The following is a 23,124-nucleotide window of genomic DNA, read 5'->3' on the forward strand; positions in this document are numbered from 1 at the left end:
AGTGTATGCCAGATATTTTTTTTATTTTAATCAAGCTACTGCCCTGACAAAAAGCCTGATTAGTAAGCAAGGTTTGTGGTTTATAAATTCTAATTTTAAAAAGTGTACTTCTTGTTAGACAGTGTATTTTAGATTCCTTTCAGTTCTGCTGGCTAATACATACAGGACCCAGTATCAACAAATTCTTTCAACAGGTTAGAAAATTCATTTTTCCCAGAAAAACTGAGAAATTACAAGAAACAGAGTACAGACCTATATTATTCAGCTAAAACAGGCACACTAAAAGTAATGGCAGATATTTTTATACACAAAACTGTTCTAAAATAGTGCCCTCAGCTAAGGTGAAGGCAGGGGGGAAGAGAGAAAGAGGAGGAAGAGAACCCCAAAACTTCAAGCATTTATATTTCAAGAGTGTAATTAATTTAGAGGAAACTCTAAACACTCCAATATTCATTACACACAGGTTATATACACTAAGAAAAAAAAAAAAAACATGTAAAACTACTCAAAATATCTGGCTCAGATACAAACTCTGATTTATGCATTAGTTTTCTATGGTAGTAAAATTATTTTCTCTGGGATCAGAGGCAGTGTTTTCATTCCAAAGTCAATACTTTCTGTTTTCTACTTAAAAAATGGTCCAATCAAGCTGGCATTAGGTTTGCACAGCCAAGCTTTAGTAGCAGGAGGGCTACAGGGCTGCCTTCTGGGAGAAGCTGCCAGAAGCTTCTCCATGTCCAGCAAAGCCTATCCCTGGCAGCTCCAAATATAGATGTGCCACTGACCAAGGCCGGGCCAATTAGAAATGGTGGTAAGGCCTCTGTAATAACAGACTGGCCTTCTCCTGGGCTGCTGGTGGATTTCTGCCTCCCCATGGTCCTGCAGGTCACAGCTGCTTCACCATGATCTTACAGGCCCCAGAGGAATCTCAGCTCTCGTGCCTGAAGCATCTCTTGCCCTTCCTTCTCCACCAACTTTGGTATCTGCAGTTTTCCTCTCACATTTTGTCACCCCACTCTTCTCTGGCTTCAATTACATCTGTGTAATAACTTTATTTTCCTTCTTACATCTGTTGTCACAGAGGAGCTACTCTCAATTCCTGATAGACTCAACCTTGGGCAGCAGTGGTTCTGTCCTGGAGCTGGCTGGCATCAGCTTTTCTGGACATGGAGAAGCTTCTGGCAACTTCTCACAGAAGCCACCCCTGTAGGCTCCTGCTACCAAAACCTGGCCATAAAAACCAACATATAAAAGAAAAACTAAAACAAGATAAAGGTTTGGAAATGCCATTTAAAGTTTTCCAAGCATAGGCTTTAGAAATATCTGCTAGCTCAGCTAACCCATTTTCCATTTTCTCCCATGTCTCCCTTCATTTTAGGGTAAATCAATAAACTACCTTCAGCCAGAATACTATTCTTGTGAAAGAGAAATGTTAAAACATTGAACATCTATAATAAAACTGAAAGGCTAAGTCTATATTATACCTGAAAATGCAATTTCCAAGAGCTCTCAGCTTGTTTTCCCAACATGCAGAAACAATTTTCATCCATTCTTAATTCCTAACCACATTTTCAAGAGATACACCACCTATCCATAGCTCAGTTCTACTATTATGATAGAGAATAACACAGTGTCATTTTATACCAGGAGTTGAGATCATGTTTTTTCACTTAAATGCTTAATTAGAAATCCCATCACTGTCAGGGAAGGGTGTTGGCTTAAGAGAGAGTGATACAGCAAGTAAGTGAAGTCTAGAAACAAACACTTTTCTTATTTCAGTAGAATTCTAGAGCACTTCTTTTGTTTTTAGTAACATCAAGGAGAGTGTTTGATGGGTAATTCATTCTCATAGCTCTAGATTTATAGCTGTCTCAGTCTATTATCTGTTAACAAGACCACTGCAGAAATGGTCAATGTTTTATTTGAATTGGGCAGCCCTTCTCAGTGAGATATACATCCCAATAATATCATCTGTACTTCATTCAGTTGGTCTCTCAAAGGAGAAGTCATTCTCAGAAAAAGTTCAGGAATATTTCCTTAGCAGCTTATTGTCAAGGTATAGCCATAAAACTTGATGAGTACATTTAAAACAAAACTAAGTATATTGTGGTCACAGATATAATCCCCTATCCACTGTGTCTATCAACAATCTATGTCACATTCCGATTCAGAAGCTAACAGCATTTTGTCACATTTCAGTACTCTTTATTTGAAAAATAATAATATAATTAAATATAGCTTCTAAATACTTATGGAAAATACAAACATTATGGGATAGAACAAGCAAGAAAGGCAAAATTGTAGTCAGGAATACACATTGCATCTTACACACACAGCAAATGTGAACAGGCTGCTATTATCTGCAAATTCCATTAGGTTTATATGCTTTTAATTGCTAAACAAAATAAAAGCATCAAAAACTGTATGCTAGTAAGGTTTATGCAGGCTATAGATAAAATATTTTGCCTCAACCATTGCTGTGCTAACTGGCGGCTACGGAATGGCCTGCTGGTCATTCATGAAATAGTGAGGAGAAGGCTAGAGAACATTAGCAGCCTAACATACCCAGACTACTGAAACAGTTACATAATCCCCCTTTCTTTAAAGTAGGGACAGTTCTGAAAAACTCTGCTGCTTAGATTCGACATTCACTCATGACAACAATGTTCGTGTACAACAAATGTGTATGAATTACACATTCATTATACCAGAGGCCTGGCTGAAGCAAATCTCTGAGCTGTCCTCAATACTGAGCACTAAAAAGTTCAAGATTGTGATAATGGAATCCAAGAGAAGTAGTTCTTGAACAACAAACAGAAAAGAAACCACCTGTTGTTGAATTTTCCTTTGACATTTTCCAGCTTTTGAATATTTTGTGGTCAAAGGTTTGCCTACAAGCCTTTTAAAATGGCAAGTTTCACTTCCATTAAGCTCTTTGAAAAAAATACTGTGTTAATAGTTTCATTAAATCACATTATCCACATGTACAGTGAATGCAGACATCAAAACACTAACAGAAAATTACATAAAAAAGATTTTTACTTGCCTTTTTCAACATTGGAATGTGTTTCTTTAAAGTCATATTTTCATTTTACAGACCTTACTGGATAAAGTAGTAAACCTCTATATTCTGCCCTAAAGTCCATTCCTTCCCTGCCAATTCCACCAAACTATTCAAGGAAATACACAATGTAACCAAGATATATTAAGTTTCATCCTGCTAGGCAAAGCCCTTGCTCACAGGTATAGATGTGTAAGTTGAAAGGAAGAAACAAGATTGTCTTGGAACTATTCCTTATCTCATGCAGCCAGAGCTACAGTTAAGATGATTTTGGAAGTATTTTTTCAAAAAAAAAAAAAAAAAAAAAAGTAAGATGAGAGTCTGAAATTAACTTTGTGGATTACTGTAGGTTTAATTTCTTTCTCTTTATTGAGCTGTTCCATGAAAGTCAACAGCACAAAATTCCTCAGGTTTGCTCATCATGATAAACCACAGAAGAGGTTTTCTTGAAATGATTCTTTGTTTGAGGGGACAAAACTGAGGTTGGCTGATGTTTGAGCACGTGCTTCTTCTGCTGCAGTCAATAACTGTAGGTGTCAGTGTAGTCCGAGCAACAGCAGCTTCTGATTTGTCCATAAGAAGCCACAAATGAAGCAAAACAGAACAGGCCAAAGCCAAAGTGACTATAGCTTTAATTCTACCTTTATGTGCCTCTAGTAATAGCAGAAGTTCTCAAACAGACATGTAAATACTGGAGTATCAGTAGGCCTGACTTGCAAAAGTGCAGCCCACTGATCAAGGCAGAGTCGTTCTTCCCCTCTGCTCAGCGCTCATGAGGACACAGAGGAGATGGAGACAGATCCTTCTTCATAAGGATGGAAGTAGGACAAGGGGCAATGGTCACAGGATGAAGCACTTATTAGGTATCCCAAAGAGGTTATACAATCTCCATCTCTGGAGATAGCCAAAACTAGAAAACAGGGGCCTGAGAGGCATAATCTGATCAGACCTGGTTGGACTAAATGATCTGCAGAAGAGGCTCCTCCAGCCTAGACTTTGATTTGTGCAATTTGCTAGCAAAAAGCATGAAGACACATCAATGGTGAAGCAAATCATTGCCTAGTAAAGGGAAACCCAAGACAGAGCAAAGATAGTTGATTGGCAGCACATAGACATGTTAGCAAAGATTAGGCTGGGCAAGACAATATTATGTGAAAATAGGAGAGATAAAGGCAGTTACCACCAAAACAAGAATGGTGACAACATGCTGTTCAAAGAGTATTTAATGAATAGAGGTTTAGTCAAATTCTTGCAGAGGCCAATACGGACAAAATAAAGTAGACAACAACAGTGGGAAAACATGGTTCAAAACTATCTGGTTTTGCATTTATGTAGTGATGGTCAAATAAGAATGTTTGCTGTTTATAATCATGCTGTGATCAAGTGTGAGTTTGGCACTTTACCACTAAAAAAACATTTTATATTTGTTACCATCTTTCCTTGAAAATCCACACAATGATTCATTTTTTTGATTTGGGGCTAAAATGAGACATTTTAAAATTCAGATGTAGGGTTACATGTCTCACTTTTTTTTTTCCACTTTTGTTCATCTGTATATCTTAATTGCTCACTTAACATCTTCCATTAAAAATAGTAACTTCAGTCAAAAAAAAATTTTCAAAGGGAAAAGAAATTTAAAAATTAAGAATGAAGAAATCATTAACAATAAAAAAAATAAAAGTTTCTAAAGCATTTTTAGCTTATTTTTTTTTTAAGTTTTAAGTCTTAACATTTTTATAAATCATTTCTAACTCAGCTACTTTTACTGTGGTGCTGTGAGTTTGTCTGTTTATCCCTCCTACCTAAGGTTTTGAATCTATTGCAAATTTCAGCCATGTTTGGAGTAAAGCACTTAGGGTTGGTTTCCTATGACAGTCCAGAGCCCAGGTCTCCATGGGCACATGAAGCTGTGAGAAGCTAAGATTGCAGTGTGCTCTGCTGACTGACAGCCAAAAGGTGGGAGCCAGTTTGCATGCCAGACACACTCACTTAAAGTAAGGAAGACCCACTTATTCATGGCCTGCCAGCAACAGAAGCCAGGGAACAAGATCCTGGATTAGTCCCAAGTTCAGGAGTAAAATTTTACTTCTTGAACAGCCATTTAGGAGCCTAAGCATCCAAAATATCTGCAATTTGAACAACAGCACCTTAGCTCTTTTGCACAAAGAGAAATAATTTTTAGGAATCTGTCTGTCTCTCAAACTCTGGAAAGAAAAATTACCAAAAATAGTCCATTCATAACTGAAATGTCTGGTGTCTGTACATAACTCAAATCTTCTCTTTTTATGGACACATCAAACTGTGATTATAAATATGTAGCAGAATTGAAAATGTACCTCCTTTACAATTTGCTGTAGATTTTTAACAGTGTTATCAGACAATTTAAGTCTGCCTGGACTTCATTTAGACCATATCTACTTCTAAAAATGTTATTATTATGATGTGTAAGATTATAAAATCAAGTCAACTATAATTACATTGGATAATAACAGCATATGGCAGTTTCAATATCAATAGTATTTCAAAAGAATCCATAATAAATTTCTAGACATAATCCAACTGATTTCCTGTCTTTGAAATAGGATTTTCTTCTTTTCTGAAGGTGAAAAACCTATTTCCATTTTTTAGGTTCAAAACTGAGTTTTACTGCATTTTTAAGGTAATTTGTTTTCTTAGTATAATTAAAACTATAATTATCTTCTAATAAATGAATTAACAATTCAAAATGAGAGATTTATTAACATCTTAATCTCCAGTCATGGTTTTCCAGCTACAGTTTTTCTCCTTCTAAGTCATCTGCGAGGAAAATTTGTTCAATTGCATTTTAAAATGCCCTTAGGGCTGGCATAAGGACTGAAGATCCTATTGACAAAAGCCAAACCTTTCTGTACATCTGCTTATTTTAAGATCCTGTGTATTGAACTACTCCAATCCTACAACATTAATGACTTCGTAATTATAGTCTTCTTTTGGCTTCCACTCCACTCCCATCTTTCTGAATTCAGGCCATTGACAGCCAAATATTTGCCCACATGAAGAGCTCTCCATATAGAGAAACAGGGAAAAAAATGACAATGACTCGGTGCTGGTTGTGGCTGTGGCAGAGTTAATTTTCCTCATAAAAGCTGGTATGGAACTGTTTTGGATCTGTGCTGGAAACAGCATGGATAACACAGGGATGTTTTCATTATTGCTGAGCAGTGCTCCTCACCCCACCCAGCCAGCAAGAAGGCTGGAGCTGCACAAGGAGTTGGGAGAGGACACTGCTGGAGCAGCTGACCTGTACTGACCAAAGGGATCTTCCACAACATATGGTGTCAGGCTCAGCATCTAAAGCTGGGACAAGAGAACAGGGAAATGTTTAGAGTGATGGTATTTGTCCTCAGAAGTTAGCACTACACGTGACAGAGCCCGGCTTTCCTGGGAAAGTTGCCTGTCCATGGGAAGTTGTGAATTAATCCCTTTCTTGGCTTTGTTTCCATGAACAGCTTTTGCTTTACCAATTAAACTGTCTTTTACTCAACCCGTGAGTTTTCTCACTTTTACTCTTCCAATTCTCTTGCCCATCCCACCAGGGCTGTGAGCAAACAGCACTATAGGGCTTGGTTTTTCCTGGAGTTAAATCACATCAGATTTACAGAGAGTTTCAGAGGTATATTTCCATTCAGCCTGGTGATTTTTGCATTCAGTATTAGTGAGACAAGCATTTTAACATTGTTTTATGCTTTGTGATTTGCAACAAGCATTCTGGTTTTTTGCAGCACTAGGCTTGGTGCAGCACATAAAGTCCTTGAAGTAAAAATACATATAACTTTTCCACAGGGAAAAAAGTCTGAAAGAATCTATCAATCTCATGCAAGAACTTTAAAAAAGAAAAGGCAAGTATTAATAATTCTGATTTTCTGAAGTCTCATATTGCCCAGACATGATTTATATATTGGAAACAGCATAAGCAATATCGTCTACATGGAGAAGTCATCCTTTTACATAGAGCAAGCTGAAATTTTTGCCAGCTATCCCATATAACTTCATTCTCATAATTGTTCTAGGAAAACATAATAGGTCTTACTTTATTGAATTCCCTAGTTCTGCTAATACTGACTTTTTAATGATTTGTCTTGTTAATAATTTAGAGAAAAGCTTTAATATTTGTGAATCCCCTTTAAAGCTACCAACCACTATACAGAGCCATTTCTACAGGCAAATTACTCTGATTCTCAAAGCAACTTATACAAAATTTACATAATTTTTTTATCTACTTACATGACTTATGCTTTATGATTTGTTTTGCAGTCTATAAACTGCTGTAATAAATATGAACGAGACCATTAGGATCATTTGACATCACAATTCCATGATGTATCCATGTGCTAGTCTCAAAAAGGTGTCAAAACAACAACAAGGAAAAATATCTATGTTCCCCTTTATGAAATATTACTGAAATTAAACAATATTTCTCCAGCAATTTAAAAAAAAATCTGTGCTGGCTTTACAATGATCATAGAATATTTAGAAGAAAAGTTCCAGAAGTAAAACTCTTAAGTGCCTTTGGATATCTACCCAGTTTCCTAGCTTCATGTTTCTGTGATGAACAGAACAATTCAAAATACTACAAGGAGATGAGAATGCTAAGGAAGTCCTCTCTATTCTAAATATTTCTGATTCTTTTAAACAATTATGACATAGAAACCTTCCAATCCTCTTAAGGCAACTGGCAGAATGCTCGAAGTTTTCATTTAGTCATTATAGAAATCAAATTTTATTGGTAGGGAATTTTATTCTGAGCCTTTGCCTTGACTGTGTTTTGCTAGATTGTACATTTTCACATTTACTTTGTTATATGCAGATCAAGCACTCTTTTTTTTCTCTCCCTCCCAGGTATATGCCACACAACTACAGCTTGTCCCCAATATCATCTCTATTTTGGTGAGATACAGAGACTCAAATCATCAGCGAGGTCTTTCCTGTGTTAGTCACTCTGCCACCATGGAGAAACACCTTATAAGCAATAGGGTTGCTCAAATTCAGAATAACCATTATGGAGTAATCTATTACTGAATTTTCACAGCTCTTCTGAAAGTGAGGGGAGGTACTGAAACATCAGAGTAATACAAAGTTTTCACTTATGCTTTGCCTCCACATTTATATGATCAGCTGATACATTTCCACAAAAGTGTGTAGGAGCTGTGAATTGCTGTTGATCACAGTAGTCTCTTCTGCAGGACCAACCACAATGTGCTGCTCTCCTGAGGTATCCCACAGACACCAAAAGGCAGACCACACTGAAATGTGGAAGCAATTCCACAAGAAATATTACCATTAGGAAACAATGGGCATTTCTCTGAAATACCATGAGGTATCATGGGAGCTCCTTAAGCACAAGATAATCTCAGAATGACAAAAAAATCCCAGTTTCTCAGGAAGCCTTAGAGCTATTCTGTTTTTTTACCTAACACCACACAAAGTCTTATTGCTTCCATTTCTAACAATATAGCATTTATTATTCTTCCATTTCTAACAGCATTGCATTTATTATTTTTCTTTCAGAAAAGGACATCTCCAAGCTCTTCATCATTTGTTTAAAAAATATTTTGGAAGCAGTAAGGCTTATGAGTAAATGCGTGCTCTGGGACAGTGCTTTATTTTAATAAATGAAAGGAGGAGGTCTTTGTATGAATTTCAGTAATACTGAATGCAGGGAACAACATATTGTCACTTCAAATTACTATAATCCAAAGGTATTTACGGGCTTCAGAGTGCCTTCACACACTAAGCACATCACAATTTCAAGATTTTCTGCAGTATTAATAGTATTCCCCAGGGCCGTCCTAATTGTGTACATCAAAGGTTAAAGTTTCTCTTAATTTGCAACACACTTTTGAGTATTGGATTAAAAACAGGTCCAGTTTATGTCTATTTACAACCGACTCCAACTGATCTTTCTAATTTCTAACAGCTACTATAATAGATTGTGTGTTACATCATGCTACAAACCTCTATTGTTTTCAGCTGTAGAGATAGGCATTGTCATCAATATTTTACTTTTTATTTCAACCGCATGATTTGACTGAGTTTCTTAGTCTGTACCCTTCATTTTACCTCTGAAAACAAAAGGTATAAAATGGATTTTAGGAAGGGATTAAAATATTTAGTCTTGCAGAGAGCATTAAAGTTAATTTATTACCTTAACTCATGTGAAACTCAAACAACTGTAAATCTCTCACCATGTACCAAAGCACAAATAGTGACAGGAAGCAAAACTAAAAATCACACAAACTACCACAAAACATTTTATTTCAAACTATATGTGATGTAATGTCAAATAGCTCATCTACTATGTTATCCACATCAGCAACTAAATTAACCAAAGTGGCACTAAAATCCAAAGACTTTTCCACACAGAACCTGAGACACCAGCCAGTGCTAGGACTACAAACACCATTTTCTTCAATACTATTGAGATGTATCTTTGTCTTTTATGGACAAAATATGAATTTTTTACTATCTAGATAGCAGGATTGATAAAAAACCTCAGGTTCTAGTTTACTGTTTGAAGCTCTTATCCTGCATGCCTGTTATCTTGTCCAGTTTTCTATTTTCTTTGAAATTCCTTTTAGGAATTTTTGCAAAATTATTCTTGCAGGAGATAATCTGCATCACATTTTTTAATATGAAAGACTATACTGAAATTAATTTTGTACATTGAGTGGTGGGTATTCAGCACAAGTCTTTGCTTAACAATAATATTTCCTCTCCTGACAAGGAATGTGTTCTCTTAATGCCTATTCAACAATAGCTAATGGAAGAAAAACTGGTGGAGAAATTCCAAAAATTGGCTCCTTTGCTGAAATCAGAGCATTTACAAAAACTGGATTATGTTGCAATTTAATATAGCTAAGAAGTTCTGGCCTTTAACTATCAAATCATTATTTGTTCAACATCACCAGTATAATAATAAGTATAATATATAATAAGTATAATAGCATAATAAAAAGTCTAATAAAATTTTAAAGTACAACACTTTTTTTTTAAAGAAGATACATTTTGATTATTCTAAATTAAAAAAAAAAAAAATCTAGACTTTCCTAGAAAGAAAATTTTTAAATGTTAGGACTTGCTCCTTAGGGAGGCAGGAGGGGGTTGCACAAACCAAAACTCACTTCAGTGTCTTCAAGTCTTTTCAAAATTTTTCTTCCCTCCCTGTGTTTAGCCTGTTCTGCAGATACTGTGGTAAAAAAATTATGTTATGACACAATTTAAACAGTGTCTTGGAAAGTGAGTGAAAGGAAAAGAAATACAGTGGAAATGTCAGACTACTCCAGGAAATCAAGTAACATGAGAAACTATTCTTGAAGGCGAGAGCTACAGCGAGGTTAATTGTGCAAGACTGAAGCATCACACATCGCTATAGCTTAGCTTTTATTGTTTCTGGGCAAAACTGCCTTAGTCTCTGGGAGGTATCTCAGCTCTAGTCTCTCTCTAAATGCCCTCTCCCTTTTCCAAAGAAACAGAACTTTCAGTTCAGACACCAACAGCTTCTACCTCAGTTTGGTCCATAAATGCCTCAGGACAAACTTGATGAAACAGATCAAACTTTCTGAATCATCCTGGTCACATTTAGAAATCCACAGGGGAAATGACAGTACACAGTCTAGAATCAAACATGGCTGCTGGATTTACAGAGTGGTTCAAATGGCTTGTAAAATTCTTTTTTAAAGAAGTTTCTGAAAGAGGAAAAGAAATAATTGCAACATTGACATAGCATCAGCATTCAATTAATGTTGAAAATTGTATTTCCAACTTAATCATGAATCAGCTCCTTCTACAAACACAAGGAATTTCTGCTGTCAAGGTTATCTTTACTGCTTTATTCATCACCATTCTGAAAGCATTGGATGAAACTCAAGCCACACATTTCAAATTTCCATATTAAGGAGCTGGGATATGCACTGACAAGTAACACAAACATACAGCTGTAGAATTTACAGACTGGTAAACGTGCTGGACCCAGGACTTGTACTGGAACAATACTAACTGCACAACTTTTTGAGGTCTCTTCCAGCCCTGTTTTTTCTGTTATTAAATATAGTCATGCAGAGCACACATAATTTGCTCAATACTTTCTTATGAAACTCATTGTGGTTTTTGTTTTTAGGCTGTAGCTGCTGCAAATGTTCAAGGCAAATTCTTAGTCATGTGCAGTACTGGTTTGCTCCATATAGCAACTGCAGCAATGAGCTCCAGACTTGGATCTACACCCCTGCCAGAGTGCTCCCTGGGGATCTCAAGGCCGGACAACATTGCATGCAGACAGCCTGACATCTTACATTTCTTCTTCCAGAAAAACAAAATAATAAAAAGTAGAGATGAAAGAAATCCTGAGAGGTTACATAGCCCATTTGTGCCTCCCAAGATGAATAAGAGACACTCCAACTGTTTTTTCCTCTAATGTTTTGTGGCGGGGGGGTTCTTCTTTGTCATCAATAATCCATCCATCTCAATAATCAAGGTTCCTTGGTGGAAAACCTCCTACACCCTAGCACAGGCCACACCTTAGCTCTGCAGCCTGGAAATCATTAATCACATACATCTTCAGGAGAGAAGACAGGGATATTATCTGTGCACATGGTTCCACTCTACTCTTGGGTGAAGCACACAGAGTATAAAGAAAGCTGAAAGATCGAAGACAGATGTGAAGCTATACATGCCCTAAATGACAAAAACTTTTTTTTTCTTTTCTGAGAGTCTTTGGATTCACTAAAAGCAAATAAAACCCAAACCTTAATCCCATTGTCTAGGTCATTGTAAATCTTAGATGATTAAGCTTTAACATACCACTGTGTGCTTATTATAATGGGTGAGGTGCTCAAGACAGCAGTAGACACCCCACCAGCTGTCTCTGGTACTTTAATATGTGAAGTACAAAAAGGCTGCTGAAAACAACCAAGGAGCCTTCCAGAGGAATTCTGAGATTTCTGAACAGCAACCATCAAAGAAGGATTTTAATTTCTCCGAAATTTTCATTCTTAAACAGAAAAAGCACAGTGGAAACCAGACAAGACACCTTTGAAGAGTATTTCAAAATGCTCCTGAAGACCTAATAGGAAGAGATTTCACAGCATAACAAAAAGTTAAATTTTAACTACAGACTGTGTATTTTCAGAGTGGAGAACTGCCAAGGTATTTGTGACTCACTTCATCATGTCAGATGATAATAGCTCACATGAGTCAAGGTGCGCACCTGTTTAAATGCTGGCAGAATCACAGCTTTAAATTCTAGAAATGCAACTAAATATCAGGAAATTTTAATTTATTTTGATTATAATTAACTTGACATTTCTTCCAACATGGAAAGAAAAATGCCAGTCTTGCAGTAGAGACAGTAGTCTCAGCTACTGGGGTCTTATTCATAAATTGAATAAAGGCTTCCTATGAGATTTCGGATTGAGATTCATAAATATGTTACAAAAGCTGCAAGAGTCACTCCTTAAATTCAGATATATATACACCTTCCTTATAGCCTCTTTTGCTTAATGTCTAAGAAAATACAGGTTGAAGTTAGGCAGGTCATATATAGCAAGACACTCCAAATGCTACAGCCTAATGCATCTCACCAAATCCTCAAGTTTTGTTGCCTATCAGCCCTCATTTCATGTTTAGATTCTAAATTGTTTGACAGAAGATCATTATTTGGTCTTTCTAGTATAGTGTGTTATAGGATAAAATTCTAGCTGATCGTAGAATTTTCTGTACACCAGGAAATGGCAAAATTTAAAGCAATAATACGTGATTTACTATGCAAACCTCTGCCAAGTAATTTTCATCATATAGTTCACACTCAGTAGCATAATACTCTTTGGCTTCTGCACAGTAGGATATGGTTTATATTTTATTTTAAATATGTTTTATTTCATGATTTTTTATTTAATGTTTGTGTACATCTGGAACAGCAAAACACAATGAAAAGCCTAAGTATTATTTTCAGTCTTTTATAATGATATTTTATCATTCTATATTCTGTAAAGATTTGCATACTGAAAAAAAATTAAATTTATTCTTGGCTTTTTCTATATACTATTTCTGCTTAGTGGAATGTAGCTAAATCCATGAGTGCAAATATTAATATTTTCAAAAAAACTTAATATAAGAAACAAGTCAGAAAAGGAAAGTATCTGGGGACACCATTCATATGCAACCCTCAAAATCTATGAACCAAAGAGCAGTTTGGGGCAGGAAAGCTGTGTGACTTTTGGTCAGCCTGCTGAGAAAACTGCTGAGATGACTGAAAAGAAGTGAAAAAATAAAAGCTATGTGAGTTAGGAAGCATAAAACACAGTAAAAAACAAAAATAAGTCAAGCATGGATGCGGGGATAGTTAGCAGTATGAGAACTCAAGAGGAAAAATACTGACATTAAAAGGTTTAAAATGCTAAAAAATAGTAGAGAAACAGACAATGGAAATTCAGCAAGATTAAGGATCAAATTCAATCTAAAAGCAAAGATTATTGACCTCTCCTCACCTGAGCAGCAAGTGCAATCTCATCAGATTGGTGAGTATATAATGCCTGTCTGGTAATATTAACACTTACCTACAAGCTCACTAGTCCTTGCTATCAACAGTGTGCTTACCCATAAATAAATGCTCTGCACTCTTCCGTTGTTTAAATCCTGACCTTTATGTTCACAGTAAAAAAAACAAAAGGAATAAAAGTTGTCAAAGTGAATCAGATAAAAAGGGTTAAAATTTTAAGACAAAAAATGAAAAATACCTCCATAGAAAAAGAGGGAGGGCAGAAAAATGAGTTATGGTTGCATACCACAAGCCTAGTAAGCCCTGAAGGTATTTTCGTATACAACATGCTACTAGGAGCCTTTATATCCACACTGAATAGATTATTATGAGATATGCCATCTCCTAGAGTTATTGTGCTCATTCCATATAGAATCCATGCACAGAAATTTTCACCTGCAAAAATTATATGAACATAAGATTGACATATAAATAGGCAAGTAGAAATAGGGTTTTCATATTAGAAAATAATCACAGCGTTGCAATCAGACTCAAAGGGTGGCCTGGATGGTACTGAGTGGAAGCTTTCTAATCTACTTCAACAGTAATGTCTATATTGCCTTTGACTTGCCTAGATTCAAGCTTCAATTTATCAAGACAAGTGCTGTGCCTCAGCAATATGCATTCTGTAAGCTGCCTTTGCCCCCAGGCTCAAGAGAACAGAACACATTGCAGAGGACAGTCCCATTATTGAGCTGTCCCCACCAGTGCAGTGTAAATTGCACTCCTTGGCTGACATGCTGTGTAGTTCCCACCACAAGGCTCTCCAAACACACTCCCTCAAGAAGGGGCTGCAGCTCATCATTATCATGTCTCTGCTAAATTTTTTTGCAGGAGCTTTGTACCGGCTGCTGGTGAGTGATCAGAAGCCATTCATTAGAAAATCACTCAAGCCTGGTTCTTTCTCTGTGCTGAGGCCAAAGGCAACAAAAGTCTCACATAACCTTCTGGCATTGGAAGGCAATTCATGCATCCAGCAAAAGGATGTCTGTCCTTCACCCCTACATGTTACAGGAGACAAGAAAAATGAGAATTATCATCCTGCCTTCTTCTCAATGTCATATGTGAAATTTGCAGCTCTGGCACATAATGTTTTAAATCCTCTTCTAATTCATAAGAAGACATTATCCACTAGATTTTGGTATTTCATTGAGGCTAGTATGTAAAAATGCATCACTATGTCACAGAAATAGGAATAGTCATGCAGCACATCTTCCATCCCTGCATATTTATGTCGAAAATGATGCTATTCACTCCTCAGCTGGCTGTCAAAAGGTGTTCACCTTCCAATCCACTGCCCACTGAAAGCATCTATTCAAAATTATCACGGTATTCATGCCAACATCGTCAAGCTTACTTGTCCTTGCTGTTAGCCTCCTCACAAGTGGAGAGTTTTCACCACAGGTATTGTGTCTGCTCCTGCCACTGCTGGCCTCCAGACTTCACTGATTTTCAAGCAGGTGCTGACTCTCTGCATGGGGGTAGGAAAGATGTGCATGTTTAGATGGCTACCTCCAGTGGAGTGAATTTCACATTATCACCTGGAGACCAGAATCTTGACAGACAAATATCACATTTTGGTCCTACACCCTTGTCTGTCAAAACTGATGTGGTGTCTAGTTTTCCCCTATTTTTCAGCTGAAGTATAGTCCAAAATAACTGCGGGTCAGCTTCAGCACAATTTTTGGTCTGTAGTGGAAGTCTTAGATGGTTTCTTCCACCCACAATAGTTTGAAGCTCTTTTGTGATCCAATTTATTCAACTTATAACTTATGAGAAGTACTCAACAATCTGTACGAAATAATTACTCTTTGTAGAACTTAGACCTTTGTTTAACCTATGACAGATGAATTAGCCCACACTGGGCACCCAACTTGTCCAACAGATAATGTTCTGAAATGAATCTGCTAAATACAAGGAGGAATGAGATAGTCTCCTAAAAGTTTCTACAAAATCTCTCTAAATTATAGATAACATATGGGTTCAAAAACCATGGATTTTTCCTCTCCTGACACACAAATATATACATTTCCTTACTCAGAGAGCTAAAAGCAGATGTTTCACATAACCAAGACAACCATTTGCTTAGCTAAGTAATGTACATTATAGGCAATTGATGTAAAATTGACCAAACATAAATATCCAGTATTTACAAATTACCTCCATTTCAATACCTGCACTTCTAAGCAGTTTTCATGTTCTAACATATCTGGATTAATACAGAGAAAGGAAATAACATTTGGGCTTAAAATTCACCATCTCTTTAAATGTTTGCATTCCCAGAATCTTATGCACATGCAAACAAATTCAGAATTAAAGCACCACAAAATGCTTTCTGTGGAGTTGTTTAAATTGCTGCAGATTTTCTGAAAAGAGTCGAATAGGTACACAAGTACTGGGGAAATATGAACTTAATTTACACAGTGGTAAAACTGGTCTCAGTATGCATAGGGAAAAAAATTGTTCTCTAAAGTACAGATGCCATCTATAATTAATATCTTTTAAATTATACCATCTTCCTCAGAAGCATTAATTATGAACCAAAACATATAATTATAAAAATCAGTTGGCGCTAATCTATAAGAGCAAGCATGTGTTTCAAAATTCACACCAACTACAATAATTTTCCTTTTTGGCAATAATAAAACTAAGTTTAATAATTCCAACTCTCACATATTTTGATATATTATGTAGGTCTTAGTTTGCAAAGATGTGAAGTATGTTATACATTCACAATGCATGTCTCATCTACGTTAATAATGAAATATAATCAGAAATAGGGCCAAATGGGGAATACTATATAACAAAGAGCAATTACTTTCGTACTTTTTCCACATTTAGAAATGAAAAGAGAGCTTGTAATCACCTTACCTCTACATATGAAGGAATCAATAGCATCATTTTCTCCTGCTTGCAATAAACTATCAGGCCATTACAAAAAAAATCAAAATAATTTTGATAGTCAAAGGGAAGTTTTCCAAGGACACCATGGTCATCCAAGTAGTCTCTGTCATTAGATATGGCAAAAAGATTAAATTAGGAATATTAACCATTTCTGCAGATTTGAACTCTGTGACTTTAGGATTCTAATTTAAAAAAAAAAAATAACTATGTACCCCAGTTATGTCCACATCAATTATTAGTTCTGTACTACCACAAAAGAGTTTTCAAACCCTTTGCATTATTAATTAATTTTTTCTGTAGATGACAGTGCTGTTCGGAAGAGCAATTTCTAGCAGGTACCTAAGTGTTTTCCTGAGTAAAAAATAACTGTTACAGAGGTTCAGGTTTTATAAATAAAAGAAAGGAAGACAGTTCCTTTAAGTTCACTTGTGGGGACAGGCTCATAACAGTCACTAACCTGAATGGTCAAATCCAGGAGGAAGAACTCACAGTGTGTCCCTGAATTTTCAAAACAGAAGTTGCTGTTTCATATAGATAAATTGGAAAATAATTTTTCCCTGAATTATATTAATATTCTAGATATTCTGACCAACTGTGATTTACTGTTTAGATGTAAAGTACTACAACCTATTAGGAAGGAAGCAGATGAATTTTATACATTATGTGCCTTCTGAAAACTGGGATCTGTTACCATTCATTACCACTCTATGTAACAGCTGTCCTGTTTCCAGTTGTAGGCAGAGAAGAATAGATGCCTCATATGATAGAAATGTCTGGAAATATGGATGGCTGTCTCTTGCTGTCATTGCTCCATGGTCCAGGATGGGCAAGCTGGGCAACACTTGCTATTCAGAGAAGCAGAAGCTTTCCCTTCCACATCCTTTCTTTGGGAGGGAAATAGCACCAGGGAAGTCTGGTCCCAGCCCTTCCATGGAAGAAACATCCCAAAATCTGGCTCATCCATCACCCCAGGCAGAGACATTCATTTTGCTGTGTGGCAGCCTTGCCTGGAGGCATCTCCAAGAAGGCAGATCTCTTCAGTGGGCTGAGTTCTGACCTCTGTGAGTTAGGAACAGATGATGGGACTGTGGAAGCTGAGTTTTAGGAAGGGGAATAGGATGTCTAAATATGAACAATAACTCCAAATCAAAATTGTAGCTACTACAAGAAAGGCATAACTATGTTTAGTGGGGCTCTATCAACTTACATCACCCCAGTTTAATGTTCTTTGTATATCCAATTAAGATGAATAGAGTAATTTCCAAAGTTTTCCATGTTTGTTCAGATGATTTCAAGTTTCCTGGGCAGTTTTCAAACTGATGCAATGCTTACCTCTTAATTAGTAGTAAAATGTATTTTAATAGTTTCCATTCAGTCAGGTTTTTTAATGAGTAAACAGTAGTCAGGATCCTGTTAAGCAGAAGGATAAGAAGATTTATGCACTTTTTCTATCAGACCCTACTTTCCAGTCTGTAGGATAACCCTGAATCTTCTGACAAAGCCAAACTTTTCACAGTGCAACTGATGGAGTTTCAAAGACCCTCCACAGATGGGTCTCTCCCATCTGCCATGAACCTGTTCTCCCATTGGATGTGCAACCTCTCTTCATTTGCAAGCCTGAAGGCATTTTGACTGTTAAAGTACTAGGTAAATCTTAAAAAAACCCAGCTGGGACTCCAGAAATGGAACACATTCATTCCTGATATATTTACACAAGCAGAAACTCTAAGTGTAAAAGAGTCAAATACTTCTGACAGTTCATCTCCCCTGACTCAAAGCCTTAGCCAGATCATGTTTTATTGGGATATAAAAGAGCATATTACTGGAGAAGAAGAGATGCTGTAACATCAAGCAAAGTTGTTGCTTTAAATCTATGCAGTGACATTTATTTTGCCACTTCATGTAAGAAAAGTGAGAGGAATTATGGGGGAAAAAAGCCCTCTCAGCCGGACGGAGGAGTTCTGTCTTGACATGGATGGGAAATAAAAGCAACTGTGTCCAAGATTTCTGTTTCACTTGGCTCTGAGGATAGTGATATGGGGGAGTCCAGAGAGAAAAATAACAACTGGCACATTCTCTGGCTTGCTTGTCTGTATGTTATAATATTTCAGACATTGAGTCATCTGTCCCTCAAACTCACAGTATTAGATGGAGGAAAACACAAAGAGCATTTATTATACTAGAACCAGGAGCAGTTTTCAAGGCATTGCAGCAGTAACAAGAAGGCTGGAAGCAAGCAAAATGTTGTGAGGGGACACAGCTGGGCTAGCTGACCCAAAGTGGTGAAAGGGATATTCCATACAGTGTAATGTCATGCTCAGCAATGGAACTGGGGTAGTGGGAGAGGAAAGGGAAAGGCAAGCTGGCTTTCAAAAGCAGCCATCTCTCAAGGAATGCCTGGTATCACTCTGCTTGTGCAAACAGGTAAATGACTGCTTTTGCTTCACTTTCTTGGGTTTCTTCCCCCTTTTTCCTTCACTTAAACTGTTATCTCAACAGATGAGTTTTATGAGTTTTGCTCTTCCTAGACTTTCCCCTGTCTTGCTGGGGTAGGTGTGGATGGGGTAGATGAGCAGGCAGCTGGGTGGGCACTGGCCAGAGTTTACCCACCACATATTAACTTCTAAAAAAATTGCCCTTACTTCAAGGAGGAGATTTTGTCTCAGAAAATACATTCAAGCTCTTACAAAGACCTCACTAAAATATTTATTCCAATGTTTTCACCTCTATAGCTCTCATTGCACAGAGAGAATTATATTAACACTAATAATGGAACATAATTTTTAACTTGTAATTTGATTGCACTTCCTTTATAAAATCATTTCAGACCTATACCAATTATTGTAAGATCAATTTCTTTTTATAAACAGAGCTAAATAGCTGACTCCCATTTAAACCTTGGAAAAAAATTGCTGGAGTCTCCAAAACTGTACCTCAAGGAGAATATGTCATCATAGTGGCAAAGCAGAAAACAGCACTAGCTACTGCCTAGTATTCCACAGACTTCAGCTTCATTAAATAATGTAGCAAGAAGAATCTCATTTTTTTACAGGAAATTACTTGTCCTCTTATAGGATTATTTTTATTAATAGAAGTGAACATAACATCTGAAATTCACATGTAATCATATGGTTGCACCAATCATTTCTTATTGATCAAATAAAGCATTTGAAAACATGATTTACTCTGTGTGGAGTTTCACACTCATCATTCTTAACATAAGTATATATCATGATCTAAAATCTCACTGGTATTTGATAAACATAATGTTTGCATAACAGTAAATATAAAATTTTATTTCAATTTGCTGCAAATTAAAGTGGAGAATTTGTAATAATTTAATATTCTTGCTTTGCCCGAAGCTTTTCCTTCTTCTCTTTCCAAATGAGCAAAATTTCTGCCCAAAACCTATCTGCTCTTGCAAGTTCCCTGACTTTGATATGTAAGAATTTTCCAGACTATGGACTGAAAAATGAGATAAAGATTCCCCGGAAAAAAAAAAAAAAATCTAGCAGAAAAAGCCCAGCTATCCCAGTCTAAACTGTTTTCCTGTGCTTGAGCCAGAATTCTCATGCAGAAGACTGAATGCACTGGATTTACACCACTGCCTAATTTACTTAAGTTCTCCAAGCCAGTTCTCACTTATTTTTATTAATTCACTCCCATGTTTTTTCCCCATTCTCATAATGAGGTCAAGGGCTTTTTTGCAATACTTCTCACCTTCCCCACACTCACCAAGAAAAACACAAAAGTGCTCATTTCATATGGCCTGAAAAATCCATATTATTTCCCTTTTATTGCTATATGCCTTCTCACTGCTACCCGATGCTGTTATTCACTGGGAAGTCCTCTGATAAAAAGCCTGACATCCTACAAGTTTCTTCATGCAAGAAAATAGCCAGCAAGTCAAGATCCCTGGGAGTATGTAGATAATTAAATAAGTTAAGTTGCTTTTCAAAACTAAGTTGCAATCAAGCCAGTACTGAACATCAATTTTTGCAATAGATGCAAAAAAATAGCTTCCTCGATTTAAAAACAAGAAAAAAAAATCTAAATGCATGATAGAATGATTCATAATTAGGAAAAATCAGAATTAGGAAAGATAATCAAAAGCTTTTGCTTTCTTCCCCCAAAAAATGGGTAATTTTAGTGGTTTTATTAATTTTTTTCCTCTGCCCTGAGAAGTAGTTAGCACAATTTAAGTCTCTTCCTGCAGTGCTTGTTTATGTAAAGGAATAAATTGGAGCCTTTTTCCTTGAATATTTAATGGGATTTATATCATATTGAGAGGTTTTTTGATGATTGTCTTTTTTAATACAAAATTAACAATGGTTTGCTGAAAATACTATTGTTTTTAATTGTGCAATTCTACAACATGAAAAATCCATGACAAAGATTTCAGTGAGCTGTGTCTGTACTAGAAAGGCAGCCTGGCTGCCTAGGAAATAAGCCAAATGTAAACAAACCCTTCATGGTAATTTGATAAGGCTATATAATCAATTTCAATACATTAAGTAATACCATCTGCTCCTCTAAAGATTCTTCATCTAAATGCATCTTATTTTGACAGTCATAATGTTTACTTACTCCATTTTTCTAATGCTTACTCTTTATATGACTCAGGGATAAGTACTCGAAAGGTCTAGGTAAAAATGAGCCCTGCTTTTAAAAGAATATTCATTTTCCCATAATGATGATTTATTTTTTAAGTTCTCTTTGAAAATGCAGCCCAGGCCTCCTTCCTGCTTTGGCCATTTCCATGTCAGCTTCCCACTGTTACATATCAGCATGCCCAGACACAGAAGCATTGGAGTGACTGACAGAAGCCACTATTCTGAAAAAACATTGATTCAAGACAACAGGGAGCCATAAGTAGGTTGAGATAGAAAGAAAAGTGTTGAAAAAGAGATTTGATAAATATTCAGATTTTCACTATCTGTGATGCTTGAAAAAACAAATACTAGTATTTTTGTTAGTAGCTAAGTCTCTGCAAAAAGATAAGAAGTAGCTCAAATCCCCTTTAAATCTATCTCCAGTTTGCCATCAGATATTTGGTGAGGGTTTTTTAAAGTCTTTCTAAAGATTAGATAGGATTTAGTGCTCTGACAGACTCATTAGAAACTAAGTGTTCACAGATCAGGTAGAACTGCAGAACAGGAAAACAGAGCTTAGTATCTTAAATTATTCCATCTTCATCAGACACAATTCATTCACTTTGGCATAAATTATTTTTGGCCTGAAATAAAAGGATTTCCAAGTTCTCTTCACCTTAACTCACTTTTACCAAAGTTAATTGCAAATTTCTCATTATCTCTAATAGCTGTGAGTTTAACTCCATGTAAACCAAAAAAATCTACTCTGCTTTCTAAAGCAAAAGGACTTATTTTTGAGAATGGTACTGTAAATAAAATACCCATTCTGAATAACTTCATTTTATATATAATTCATCATTGCTGTGATCATAAATAATTCTGGGCCTGCTCAGGTATTTTTTATTGAATCCTTTACTTTGATTTTATAGACTGGATCCTTCTTCTAGTGAATCGACAGGAATTTTGGCTGAGTTACTGTTTCCATTGCATCAATTAAAGCTTAGCTAGTAAAAATGTATATTCCTTTTAAAATATAATTGTAAGAATCTGAGATCTTGGCATAAGGATGATAAAATCACAAAGATAAACAGGAAAGTCTGGTTAATAGCACTAATTAAACAGTAAAAAAAAATTACTATAACTTTCCAAGCATAGGAATCATTGTGTGTGAGTTTAAAGCCATTTGGCAAAAAATGTGCATCATGAAAATCAGCTTAAATCCATACAGACAATTCAGTGCAACACAGTTGCACTGTCATTTAGTTCATTTGTGTATTAATTTGATTCCTTTACTAAACTGTAAATTTACACTTGAAAAAATTATCTCATTTTTGTCATATTCCAGTGAAGTGCTAGTAAAGTTGATAATAGTAAATAATCAAATAATCAGGATTTTCTTCCTTCTTGTTTCAGCCTTCTCTTCATACCTAAAGATTTTTGAAATCTTTATTCACATTCTGTACATGTCAAAGTACTTTGCTTTACTGCTCCAGCTACTTCACAACAAACCCAACAAAACAGCCACTTAAGTAATTTATTTGACAACAAATTCTTATCTATCCACTCCATGAGAAGTCAAATCCTAGTCCTGAATGTCCTTGAACTAAGAGGAAGCTTGTCTCCTACGTTCTCCCAGTGTTTCCTTTATTTAACTGAATTATTGTTATTATTATTAGCTTTGCAAGTCTTCTACTCTGAAATTTTCCAATGCTCACTCACAATCTTATTGCCTCAAAACACCCTGCAGTACCTCATCAGCATGAAGAATGAAGTCATTAAGGCACACATTCTTTATCTTGCTCAAGAACTCTCCTTCTCTCTCTCGGTTCTTACCCAAACAGTCCATGATCCAGAGAAGGCTGCAATAATACAGTGGAAATCCATGTTCAGGCACCCGCTTCTGCCAGTTCAAGGCCAGAAACAGAGGATGTCCACACTGCTCAGGGAATCGGGACGTGGAGATGCCCATGCTGGCAGTGCACGAGCTGATGGCTCAC

At 36.3% G+C, this 23,124-nt stretch overlaps 1 long non-coding RNA gene across 1 annotated transcript in view; it reads right to left on the reverse strand.

Annotated features, from left to right (window-relative positions):
* LOC110467584 (uncharacterized) overlaps window positions 1-23,124 on the reverse strand; it is a 132,526-nt gene that overhangs the window by 71,444 nt on the left and 37,958 nt on the right. The gene's annotated exons all lie outside the window — the stretch shown is intronic.

This window comes from Lonchura striata, chromosome 4 (assembly GCF_050655825.1).
Source record: "Lonchura striata isolate lonStrDom1 chromosome 4, ASM5065582v1, whole genome shotgun sequence".
Taxonomy (NCBI): Eukaryota; Metazoa; Chordata; class Aves; order Passeriformes; family Estrildidae; genus Lonchura; species Lonchura striata.